The sequence below is a fragment of the Gymnoscopelus braueri genome (genome assembly GCF_963280865.1).
Source record: "Gymnoscopelus braueri genome assembly, chromosome: 21".
Taxonomy (NCBI): domain Eukaryota; kingdom Metazoa; phylum Chordata; class Actinopteri; order Myctophiformes; family Myctophidae; genus Gymnoscopelus; species Gymnoscopelus braueri.
Genome location: NC_137623.1, coordinates 10,216,218 through 10,228,416, shown reverse-complemented (window position 1 = coordinate 10,228,416; position 12,199 = coordinate 10,216,218). Strand labels below are relative to the sequence as shown.

The 12,199-nt window shown below is 40.6% G+C and overlaps 1 protein-coding gene across 3 annotated transcripts in view; it reads right to left on the bottom strand.

The window, feature by feature from the left end:
* znf438 (zinc finger protein 438) overlaps positions 1-6,373 on the bottom strand; it is a 65,009-nt gene extending 58,636 nt beyond the window's left edge. For 2 of the 3 annotated variants that reach the window (XM_080418410.1, XM_080418412.1), the window contains exon 1: positions 4,681-4,796. The gene's annotated coding sequence lies outside the window, so the exon portion shown is untranslated. Of the gene's footprint in view, positions 1-4,680; positions 4,797-6,267 lie in introns of those variants that run through there. The other variant, XM_080418411.1, reaches the window with a different exon arrangement.
* Positions 6,374-12,199: the final 5,826 nt, after the last annotated feature.

The following is a 12,199-nucleotide window of genomic DNA, read 5'->3' as shown; positions in this document are numbered from 1 at the left end:
TAATAATAATAGCTTGAACTTATTTATAATAGCGCCTTTCATGAACCCAAGGACACTTTATATCAAAACAATGAACAACCAATAAACAAACAACCAAACAAAACAACTATCAACTATTTGCCATGTGTAGATCTTCTAATTTTGAAAGATTGTTCAAGTGAAATCGGTTAAGTCTGTCAGTGGTTTTTATAAAAGTTTAACAAGAGCTTAAGTTGTGACTAAATAATAACTACATTTGATCCACTGAACACACAACTGTTTTTGCATTTCCTGAAAAATAACTATTGTGAACATACAAGGTTTCTGCCTGACAGCGACGATATGCAAGTTACTTCTGCTGTCAGAAACAATGTAACACTAGCCAGCATCCGTTTGTTATTGGGCAAAAATGAATTATACTGACTTTGTCAAATCTACTTACTTTGATCAAATTAGTTTTAATTAAAACATTTCATGGCAATGAACCTAAAACTCATATTCAGCTTGCAACTAAAAATACCTCAATGGGCCGATTGAACTTAATCTGTAGAGCGCGTTTCACGAAACTGATTACAAAGTCCTTCACAATTAGAGTCAAAAACGTAAAAAAACTAAGTAAAAAACTAAAAAGAAAGAAGCAAAACACCACATCAGCATTTTTAGTACAGTCAAAAATCTTTATGATACACCTTCCAGATATGCTGCAAGCCTGCACATCGGTCAGTTGGAATTAAACTAACAGGCAAAAAGTTCAGAGGAACAGCGCTTTTAGACTGCAAGCAATATACTCACTGGAAGCTGAACCCTGGCTGAAAAATATTGATTAAGTGCCATTTCAGCTGCATCAACAGCAGTAAAACTCAGCAACTTAATAGACCTCCACACAAACCGTTTAAGCTAACACACTGCACCACCAACCATCATAGAACACTACACAGTACATGGCATTATACAGTAGCTTCTCATCAAACTCTACCTTTTGTCCAATTATTAGTCAAACTAATGTGTTCCTTTCTTTTCGACCTTTGCAACTTCTCAAAAGTGTCAAAAGCTGGGTTGCTCCAGATAGCAATAAATTGTAGAGTCTGGAAAGGGGAAACCAAGCGCACTCCGCAACCACAGAAAGACTTTCTCAGATTCTCTGAGATGGCTCGGGCTGGAGGGGAATTTTCTTCCTCACTTTCCGACTGCACCTATCTGAACTTTAGACAATCACATTTATCCACTGCCAAACCCTTACACAATAAGAATGATTTTATTGGCCAAGTGCATTTTGTGCATACAAGGAATTTGGTTTAGCAAGTTGAGCACAAGGACACATTAACATACAACAAAAGAATTTTAGAAAGCAGAGGGAAAGCTTCTTTTTTTTTTTTATGAGGTGAAGGCTCTTCAGGCTGTTACACTGTTAGACAAGGCTCTCCTGTGTAAGATTAAAGGCTGGGAGATGTTCCCCGGGCTAAGTTCATTTCATATTTATCACATTGGTCAGTCCAGTAGGAGCACTGATCAAAAGGCACTTTGCAAATTATAATTTGACCATCCTTATTTTTTATCTCCAAGGAAATGGAAAACACCTCAAATCTTGTTTTAAATGTGAGGGGGGGGGAATGGAAATAAATAAAATAATTGTAGGAAAATAAATTAAACTGGATATTTACTTGTGACCCCGTAAAAACAGGTCCACAATCCAAAAAGGGTCACGATCCAATGTTTGGGAAACATTGTTCAATTACTTTATGGGTGGAAGAGGAACTGTTGTGATTGGTCAGAGCGCTCATCTTTAAAAGCCAAGGTGCAGTTAATCTGAACTCACACCTTTCAAATGTTGGTGAATAAAGAAGAAATGACTACACAGTCCTCTACTGCAGATTCACAAAAGTACTGCTCTGAAATATTGGTGAATGAAAATGTTTTGCAACAAATAGGGCTGAACAAAACTGCAATACTAGTATACTAACAATTGAATCGCACAACTGCAATGTTTCCAAATCTGCATTTGGATTGGAATTTGCAGTAGTTCATAATTCAGAGGTGGCAATTAATTGAATAAGTGTTCAAGTTCTGAAAAATGCATGTAATTAGACCACAAGTACAAACACTAGTGTGTCTTCCTGATTCTCTCTACCATATACCATGGCAGCACAGTCTGAACAGCATCTCAATGACAGCAGTAACATAATGAGCAGGGATGCTGTGGTTGACTGGAGTGATAAGCACAAGTAAATGTTTAGTAGTATGAGATAGGAGAATGTGGTCTCTCCATGCTCATGATCACCAAACTAATAGTGCCATCTGATTTGGAGAAAGCTCACATACTGTATACATCAATCAAGGAGGCATTGCATCCAAGAATAAAAGGCTCAACCCCAGTTAAAGTTCAGAAATTGCAATACTTTTAGAGTAACACTAAAGCCTTTTGAGTTATTATAGCACAATATTAGTCATGGCTCATAGTAAAGCCTCAGATAACTAAGCATTCTAAACAGCTAAATCAGATCACATTCATGAGAATACTGGTGATATCTGCATTGTGGTCATTTACATAAACTGACTGTCAGTCAGTTTATATAAATGACGGACTATATACAATGTGTCAAATAAGACAAATGTTAGATCAATCAAGTCAATACTTGATAACTTGCCCTCTATGACCTGTGTTGCCATGTCTGCTTATTATTAAGTAAGTAACTTGTTTTTCTGTAAAGTCGCTTGTAAATATTGGTTATGGGCTCGTTTCTAAAGTGCATTTGCTTATTTGGGCTTGCTGACTAATGTCGTTTAAACCAGTGGTTCTCAAACAATTTCATGTCAAGGACCCCCAGGCTACAGACCCCCATCTGAAAATAATGTGCCAGGAACCTCCCATACAAGCTTTGTGTTAAAATGTTTCAAAGATATTCCAAATATTTATAGTTCTGAAAATAGCAAATCTACAAGCTCAAAACGTGTCACTTTGTGAGCTTGTAGTTCAGCTATTTTCCAATGGTCGATGGGTTCAAGTGGTAACATCCTTTTGGGCTTGTTTTCGTAGACCTGGACACCTATTTCTCTGGCAAAATCCGGCAACACTTGTCTAGTGCCTATGAGCATAATACCACACCTGCACAGGTGCAACACAGATAATGTGCCAACTGCCAAGCAGTACATTAAAACAATTTATGACTCCAAAAATAAGAAAGCTGCGAGAACTGTCCTTTTATGTTCACTCTTTAATGTTTTCCATTAGTAAATCTGTCTCTGATGTTGTTCCATTGATGTATTAATAACTTATTTGTTTGTGTTGTGTTGTGTTGTGTTGTGTTGTATGTCATGATTGTTATAAATAAAGATTTGTGGAAAAAAGCTACGCAGATAATGTCCAAAGTCATCTATTTTTAGAACAAAGTGACAAAAGTGAACAAAAGTGCTCAATGCATGAACTGTTTGTAGTTTGCACGTATTATTAAAGCATATTACATAAAAACACTGGCAGTATGTATGGAATGAAGCACTTCACTGCGGGGAAATCCTAGTGTGATGGATGATGACGTATTTCAAGCTTTGCAATGCATAGCTCCAAGGGGTAACCGGAAAACTCGCCCCAAAACACAGTCGCCCCCATTTTTTTGCATGGTCGCCACCAGCGGTTCTTTGATTGATTGATGTAGTTTATTTAGAAAGACATGAGAATAGTACATGACAGTACATAACAGTACATGGAAGTACAAATTCACAATACAAGGTCTACTAAACTGGAAACCCTCATTAAGCATAACGTTGTTTAAGATGAGAACCCCATGCACACAAATCATGATGAGAATCTTATACTCTTATATTAGTTTTACTGAGGTTAAGGTTAGGAATAAGGTTAGGTTTAGGCATAGTTTCACTGAGGTTACGTTTAAGTATAAAGTTAGTTTTAGACATAATTTCACTGATGTTACTTTTAGGAATAAGGTTAGTTTTAGGCATAGTTTCACTGAGGTTACTTTTAGGAATAAAGTTTAGGTTTAGGCATAATTTCACTGAGGTTACGTTTAGAAATAAAGTTAGTTTTTAGACATAATTCCACTGAGGTTACTTTTAGGAATAAAGTTTAGGTTTAGGCATAGTTTCACTGAGGTTACGTTTAGGAAATAAAGTTAGTTTTAGGCATAGTTTACTGAAGTTACGTTTAGGAATAAAGTACATTTTTGGCATAATTTCACTGAGGTTACGCTTAGGAAATGAAGTTAGTTTTGGGCATAGTTTACTGAAGTTACGTTTAGGAATAAAGTACATTTTTGGCATAGTTTCACTGAGGCTACGTAAGGAATACCATGGTGGCGACCTTTTCCGAGGTCGCCAGATTTGGCCCGGGGGGGCGAGCGTGTTTTGGGGCGAGCGTTCTCGTATTCCTGCAGGATACTGCATTTTGACATAACGCGATATACATGCGTTGACACTTACTAAATCTACGGTTTATTGCGGTTACATAGTACATACAACCAACGTGCACGTCGTGCACGTTGGTTGTATGTACTATGTAAGCGCAATAAATAGTTATTTGCGCTAATGGTGCCCGGTGCTCATACAGTAAACACAGGCCGACGAGCCTCCAGACACAGTTCCTTCCTTATTACTAACTGGGTGACAACACTGCAAACGAGCCCCATTTTGTCTCGTATTTTCATAAAGGACAAATGCAGCATATCGACGAACTTGTAAAGCGGTTCTCACCTGTACGCCCGGTAGCTTGGAGAGCTCGTCTTTAGGTCGCACACGGGCTCATTTCGTTGCAGATATCGTGTTAATCGGTCGATCTTCATAACTGTTTCTCTGCGGCCATGTTTTTTTTAGCCGATACCAACCAACTTGGCGGCCGCGGGGGAGACACCTAACGAGCGTAGTTTTCATAGATCGCATTTTCAGTGGTTTTGTGCAAGAGTGCAAATTATCAAAACAATCCTACGCGGTTTTCACTTTGTTTTATGAACTATTGTTTCCTATTTATGGTGAAATAAACGTTTCCAAGTGACTACTTTGCCCTAAACCCCCCATTTCAGGCAAAGTGGTACGGCTCGTGATGTTCCAGTTCATCTCCGCAGATGTAGCCAATGAGCGTGTGAGAAATGTAACGTTGTCACAAGGGATATCTGTCACACTGTCACATTAGTACATGTACACTAGGGGTCTTCAACGTTTTTCAGGCCAAGGACCCCCCTTAGCTGAGAGAGAGATGAAGCAGGGACCCCCACCACATATTGTATAAAATTGGATTCATGTTAATGTGTGTTTAATAATAATGTGACAGTTAACCAAACCCCCCCACAAAAAAAAGCTGAAAACAGCTGTGAGGCGTTGTGAGCTTGTAGATCTGGTATTTTCGCCTAATGTTCCCCTCAGAATAGGGATGCTAGGGTTCAAGTGGTTAATGTAAAAAAGAATCCTATCACACAAATATTTGGCGGCCCCTGTAGTAACTCTGAGGACCCCCTGTTGAAGACCCCTGGCATACACTGTAATAATATTAAATATGAAAAAGAATATTTCCATTGTGGTAGAAAAAAGTTATCAACATAGGTCAGGATCTTGCCTAGCCTTGGATCAAGACTATCATAGATGTATTTTATCGATCAAATATTTAAATCGATCAGTCTTGATCCAAGGCTAGATCTTGCCTATACTGGCAGTGGAAGACACTTGACACTTAGAAGACACTTAGGTTTTAGGGATTAGGGAATTATTATTATTATTACTATTATTATTATTATTATTATTATTATTATTATTATTATTATTATTATTATTATTATTATTATTGATAATAATACTAACAATAATGTATTTTTTTTTATTATAGTTTTTTGGTTAGGGAGACTAAATTAATAAATTTTGTGCTCTTTATTTTGTGATTCTGATTCTGATTCTGATTTAATTACTGTGTTTACACGTACAGTGAAGTACTTTAGTGCTCATCTAATGGATCTAGGGCGGCAGTGGCTCAGGGGTAGAGTGGCCGGGTAGAGTGAACTGGAAAACCGCAAGGTTCCCAGTTCGATCCCGGGCTGGGGCACTCCCCTAGAGTTAGTGTCGAAGTGTCCTTGAGCAAGACGCTGAACCCCTAATTGCTCCCGATGAGCAGGTTGGTGCCTTGCATGGTTTCCTCCGCCATCGGTGTATGAATGTGTGTGTGAATGGGTTAATGGCACAATCAATGTAAACACACGCACGCACACACGCACGCATGCATGCATGTCGCACACGCGCACGCACGCACGCACGCACGCACACACACACACACACACGACACACTTAACTACCTACCTTTTACACTGGGGTCTTGGTGCAGTGAAGCATGGTGTTAGTTTTGCAGTTTGAGTCACCTGAGGCTACACATGTCCTGTTCTATCAACCACTGTCATAGGCCACAGTCTATAGTCCCTGGCAGGTGGCCTTGCTCCCTGCAGAGAGAGAGAGAGAGAGAGTGTGTGTGTGTGTGTGTGTGTGTGTGTGTGTGTGTGTGTGAGAGAGACAGACAGACAGACAGACAGACAGACAGACAGACAGACAGAGAAAAGAAATAGAGGGAGAGAGAGAGTCAGAGAGAGAAACAGACTTCATTCACTTAGGGAATTTTCTCTCATTAGGTTCTCTCTGTCAGTGAAACAGCAACACAACAGATCATTTGAAAACAAATAAATGCAATCAGGAACTTAGCTACAGGTGTTGTGACAACTGCTCTGCTGAAAGGTTCTGTTTCATGCTGATAGCACTCCACAAGTAATATCAATATTTCTCATCTCTAAAAACAGGATATGAAAGAGAGCAGACTGTTTCTGTGCACGCCTTGATGAAACACTGGCTGAGGTATCAGTCATAAATATTACTTGTTTATGACTGAAACACCTGATGAAAGTCACACTCTAATGCCTTTGCAGAACCCGAGGGTATCGATCATTAGCATTTCTGGCTTATGACTGATTCATCTCACGAAATGCTCAGGTAGCACTCTATAAACAATCTATTGTTTACGTCCAAAGGATTAGCATGTATAGGCTACATGACTGTATACATACAGTATACAGTCCCCACATACTGGGCTGGGTCCAAGATCCGTTCTTTTTCTTTTTTTTTTACCATGAAAGAAGTAGTTGTGGCATTTCTACTTAATCAATACAAGGCTCAGGGCTAAATAGAATTAAGAATTGCTTCAGGATAATGACAGTATCGATCAGTGTTCTGCTCACTAAACCATTTCAACTGGTGGCAGGTTCATTCTCATCTGTGAAGGTATACAAAGAGGGAGACTGGAGCAGGTTGGACTATCAAGGCAATCCTCTCCAGCATCTCGCTTGCAGTGGAACTACAAAACCCCTCACTTTACTTTACTTTACTTTCTTTGTAAGTGAAGATGTTTTTTCTGCAATATGAGTTATGACTTAATTGTTGGAAACAGGACAATACGCTCTCAGTGTCGCTTTTAGGCTCAAGAGAATGTCAGACATTGCTGCTGTGCAGCCCACCCACTCTTATAAACCCAGCAATCAGGAGCTCACGGAAAGGTTATATGGACCAATTTATTATCTCCTATGGTATGTACCTGCATTTCTGCAGAGCCAAATGTCCTCAGTCGGCCCAGGAATGACATGTCATGAGTTACAGGTCAACATGAATAACAGCTGGACCTGGCCTTGCCACCCTGGACAAAGTGTGAAGAATACTTAATTTACACTTGACTCCACCATACGACAGAGTATAAATCAGGCAAACTACAATATATGAACAATAAAAGTTGTCGAGCACCTCCAAATACTGTTTAAAGCAAGTGCTGGACCAAGAGAAGACAAGAGAGAAGGTCCACTCCATGCACTATAGCTCCCTTAAGTGCAATTATTATCCCACTTGGAACTCGGAAGTGCTTGGAAGTGTCAATTAATAACCCTACAATATAACATAATCATAGAGGAAGAAACCATTGTGGAGGAAATGTGGTCTTTCAGTGTGTTATCACTCAGTTCGTCTAATCTCTGTAAATGTCAAAACAATTTCAAAGATACTGTAGCAATCTTTGTCTTTTCTATATAGTGTGAAGATTTCCTATTGACAATTCACTCCATAGATATAATTAATTTGCTTTGCTCATTATAGGAGACAATGAGGTGTCTTGATGATTGGAGGTGACAAGCTTTCATCTTAAATATTCATATCTTTGTTAGCCTCATTATGTATGTGTCCACTGTCAAGTTGAACACTCCTGCTTCTGTGAGGCACGTTTCAAGCGTACCTTTTTGCCATTGGCGTTGAATACATTACCTCCCTATTACAGGCATGCCTGGCATGGACTACATTCATATGCAACCTTATGGAAATATGAAATGAATAGAATGTACACCTCATTGGATACACTGAATAACCATGAACCTCTCTTCTTCACAATTTCCTAATGTGAAGGACTGTTTGAATGTTGTTTCTCTTCTTTAAAGGTTAATTTTTGTGTGTTTCTGCTCTATTAGAAAGCACAGCAGAGAGAGTGTTGTTTAACTGTGACAACGCAAAGGGGGCCTTTATAGGTCTATTTTACATGCAATCCTTGAGGGGACCATTTTTATACACCACACTGAGTTCAACTAAAAGTCAAGGTTTTGCTGTGAAGGAGGGGGGTGGAGAAAGGGGCTGACATGCAACTCGGGTCAAGAGATGGATTTGAACCCAGGATGTTGCCAAATGTGGTACATCGTATTAAATGGTTGTCACTTTTGACTCATTTCCTGGGTTACCCATTGCCTAACTTTAAGATTGTATTTCCTTTGTACAAATAGAGACTCTTCAGTGAGTTCTCTGTGGTTTTGCATTTAATTGTAAGCCTCTTATTGAGACACAGTGATATTATGAGTTGTTATTATGAACCATGAACAGATGGTCGGGATGTCAAGGTGTAATTTGCCTGGCATTATGAAAGTCACAGCCCACTGTGTGTGGCCTTGTAGTAATGATAGTATCCAGCACATTAAGTACAGGATATTTCCAAAGGGGCTGTGTTGCACAACTGATCCAGGAGCAAGGGGAGAAGGGAAAAGATGGGGAGAGAGAGAGAGAGAGAGAGAGAGAGAGAGAGAGAGAGAGAGAGAGAGAGAGAGCGAGAGAGAAACAAAGAGAGAGAAACAGACAGAGACATCTGGAACCTGAAGGGACAAACAAATGAGATGTAGCCTTTCATTTCTTACTGGATTATCTGGAGGATGTGTTTGGAGTGTGCATGCAAACATGTTGTGTGTGCGTGCTTTCATGCGTGCATGTGCATGTGCATGTGCATGTGCATGTGCATGTGCATGCAAGTGCGTGCAGCGTGCGTGTGCACGTGCGTGCGTGTGCGCGCGCGTGTGTGCGTGCGTGCGTGCGTGCGTGCGTGCGTGCGTGCGTGCGTGCGTGCGTGTGTGCGTGCGTGTGTGCGTGTGTGCGTGTGTGTGTGTGTGTGTGTGAGACTGCACACGTGTGTCAGAGATTTCTTACATGCCTATAATCTCCCTCTGGCTTTGTTGTTCTCTGGATTCCTTCTCCTGTACGAGAGTCGAGTCTCGGAGCCAAGACGCCCTCGCCCTCTCCAGAGTTGTAAAACCCCAAAAATGAAACACTTGGCTATCTCATTTGAGGTCCATCCAGATGTTAAATTGGGTTTTGACGAGTGACAGTCTGCATGTGTTTGCAGGAGGGACCTTTGGCGTTCTGTTGGGCTTCACACCTCTGAGGTGAACGCTCAGGAGGTCAGCCCAGTTTTACAGTTAGACCTACAGAACACATGTGGAGGAATATGCACATCCACAACATGGATGCATATTATGTGAACACCTCTATGTGAATACTCAGACACACAGACACAACACACACATGCCTGATGGGTTAACCACTTTAACCCTACAGTATATACTATATTTTATTTATAGTGTACAGTGGAGATGGACAGGAAACAGGGAGAGAGAGATGGGGAGAGACATGCAGCAAAGATTGTTGAGAACGGGACTCGAACCCGCAATGGGCTGTCAGGCTACATAAGAGCCTAAGTGCCCGGACCGCTAGGCCAGCGGACCAGGCCCCTATATACTTTATAATATACTTTATTGACTGGAGTCCCCCAGGGGTCTATACTAGGTCCCCTCCTATTCTCAAACAGATCTCTTCACCAAAAATAGCTCCAATGTGGACATCGGACTTCGTGTCACCGGCCTGTGTCATCTATGACGCCAGTTATCTGACATATCTATGACATATGACTCCAATTTTGGGAAAGGTTTCAGCCTGATCTGAGCCCCACTGACACTGACATTTCAATTTTGAAATGAAAGTTAAAAATTTCAAAGTATAAAACATATTTGGAAATAAATTAGTGTCATACTTATGTGGCCTACTGGCAGTGTTTACAAGACATTTTCCAAATTTGCAGCTGATCTGTCCAGCGGTATAAAAAGAAGATGAAAAATAGAGACAGACAGACACTTCAGACAGTCTATAAGAGGGTTTGTGTGTCTGTAAGGGTTTGGACCCTTACAGGTCTGTAACTCTGAGAGTGTACAAATGGAATCAAATGGACCCTCACGGGTCCTGTGTTAGATTAACACTATGGATTTTACAGGGGGGAACCAGTGTTCTACAGCTCGCCTCTGAGAAGCCATGCCATAAAAAAAGAAAACCTTCCACATGGGGTTACTTAATGTATCCACTGCAGAACCTGTTTCCCCTTCCTGACCCCCTCGTTCTGAACACTTAAGGAGGACTATCTCCCCGCATGTTTATTTCCAAAGCCTAACAGAGTGTTATGTTATTATTGCAGTCATTTCCTGTGCTGGAATTTAATTTCGGAGCTCCCGTTCCCCTCCTAAAGCTGAGCAACAGCCCATCACCCTTTCAGCACCTCTCCCTGGGTCTTGTAAAGGTGCGGGTGGTCAAGGTTGGACCCCGAAGTGAGCTGCGTGGACTCTTGAGCTGTGAAATTGCATTAAATCCGCCATGGCGAGGCCCATGGCGATTCTGCGCTTAATGAAAACTGCTTGACAGGGCCGGCTGCTTGGAGCAGCAGAGACAAGCTGTTTGACAACCACGGCTTAACCACACGAGCCCTATTTTATACTTCATTGTACGACAGTGTCACACTGCGGGGAAAATAGCAGATCAAGCTAGTTGTGAGCTTGTAGATCTGCTATTTTTTGCTATTTATCACATGGCCAAAAGGGACGTCAGGTTGAAAGAGGCTGAGTAAAGGGACACCAAAGTGATTGGCTGGCTTCTACGATGTGCAATATTATGATGAGATGTTCCACTTATTGCATCCAAAAGGAAAATGTTCTGTGTGTGCGTACGTGTGGGAGTAGGGGAGCAGCAGGTTCTCACATCACACTCTGTATTAAGATTCACACTCTTAGCAAACACGCAGGCAGACAAGCACATAGTTATTGCCAAAATAAAGAATGGGGATTATAAGGTGCATTACAAGCCTACTCGGTGATTGCTTTCATTATCAAATATAGGCATTTTTATGCTAATAGTCATAAACTGTTCTAGGTCAGGATGACTGTATTTGTTAGTCACCATGTTAGTCATGTTTGATCCAACCCAATTTAACTGGTTAAACTCTATTTTATACTTTCATATTATGCAAAAGTAGTGAAAATAGCCAATCTACATGCTCGCGAGCATTTTTTTAAATGTGTGCACATTTTAAAAATGTCTATAATGTCATGGCCAAAATAGGGACCCCAAGTTGGTTAACACTTGATGGGATTGTGGAATCAGAACCAGAGACAGTGTTCTCCATCACTGAGCAGGATGCACAAAAGGATGGATTTTCCTGGGAGTGACTGGCATCATGTTCCACCAATACTAACCTCTACATCAAGGTCTATATACCATCTACCAGGTGAACAGACTATTGAGGAGAACAATTGAGTTGATCAAAAACAACCTTCATTGTCATTATTGTCTGATGTGCATAAAACGTTTCTCCTCAGATAGACAGAATTATACCTTTATTACTCATATTGATCACTAAAAACCCTATTTACTTTGTTGACTGGCACTGGGGTCCCCCAAGTCTGCTATTTTCACAGAATGTTTACCTATTTTCACCAAATATTTACTGTAAGTGGCCCAGCACCTTATTCAGAGACTTAGGTGGGATGTACTTGAAAGGTTAATTTGGACTTAGATATAGTGTCAGTACATGTTCTATTATTTTTATTGCTCGTCAAACCATTTGGTGAGATGC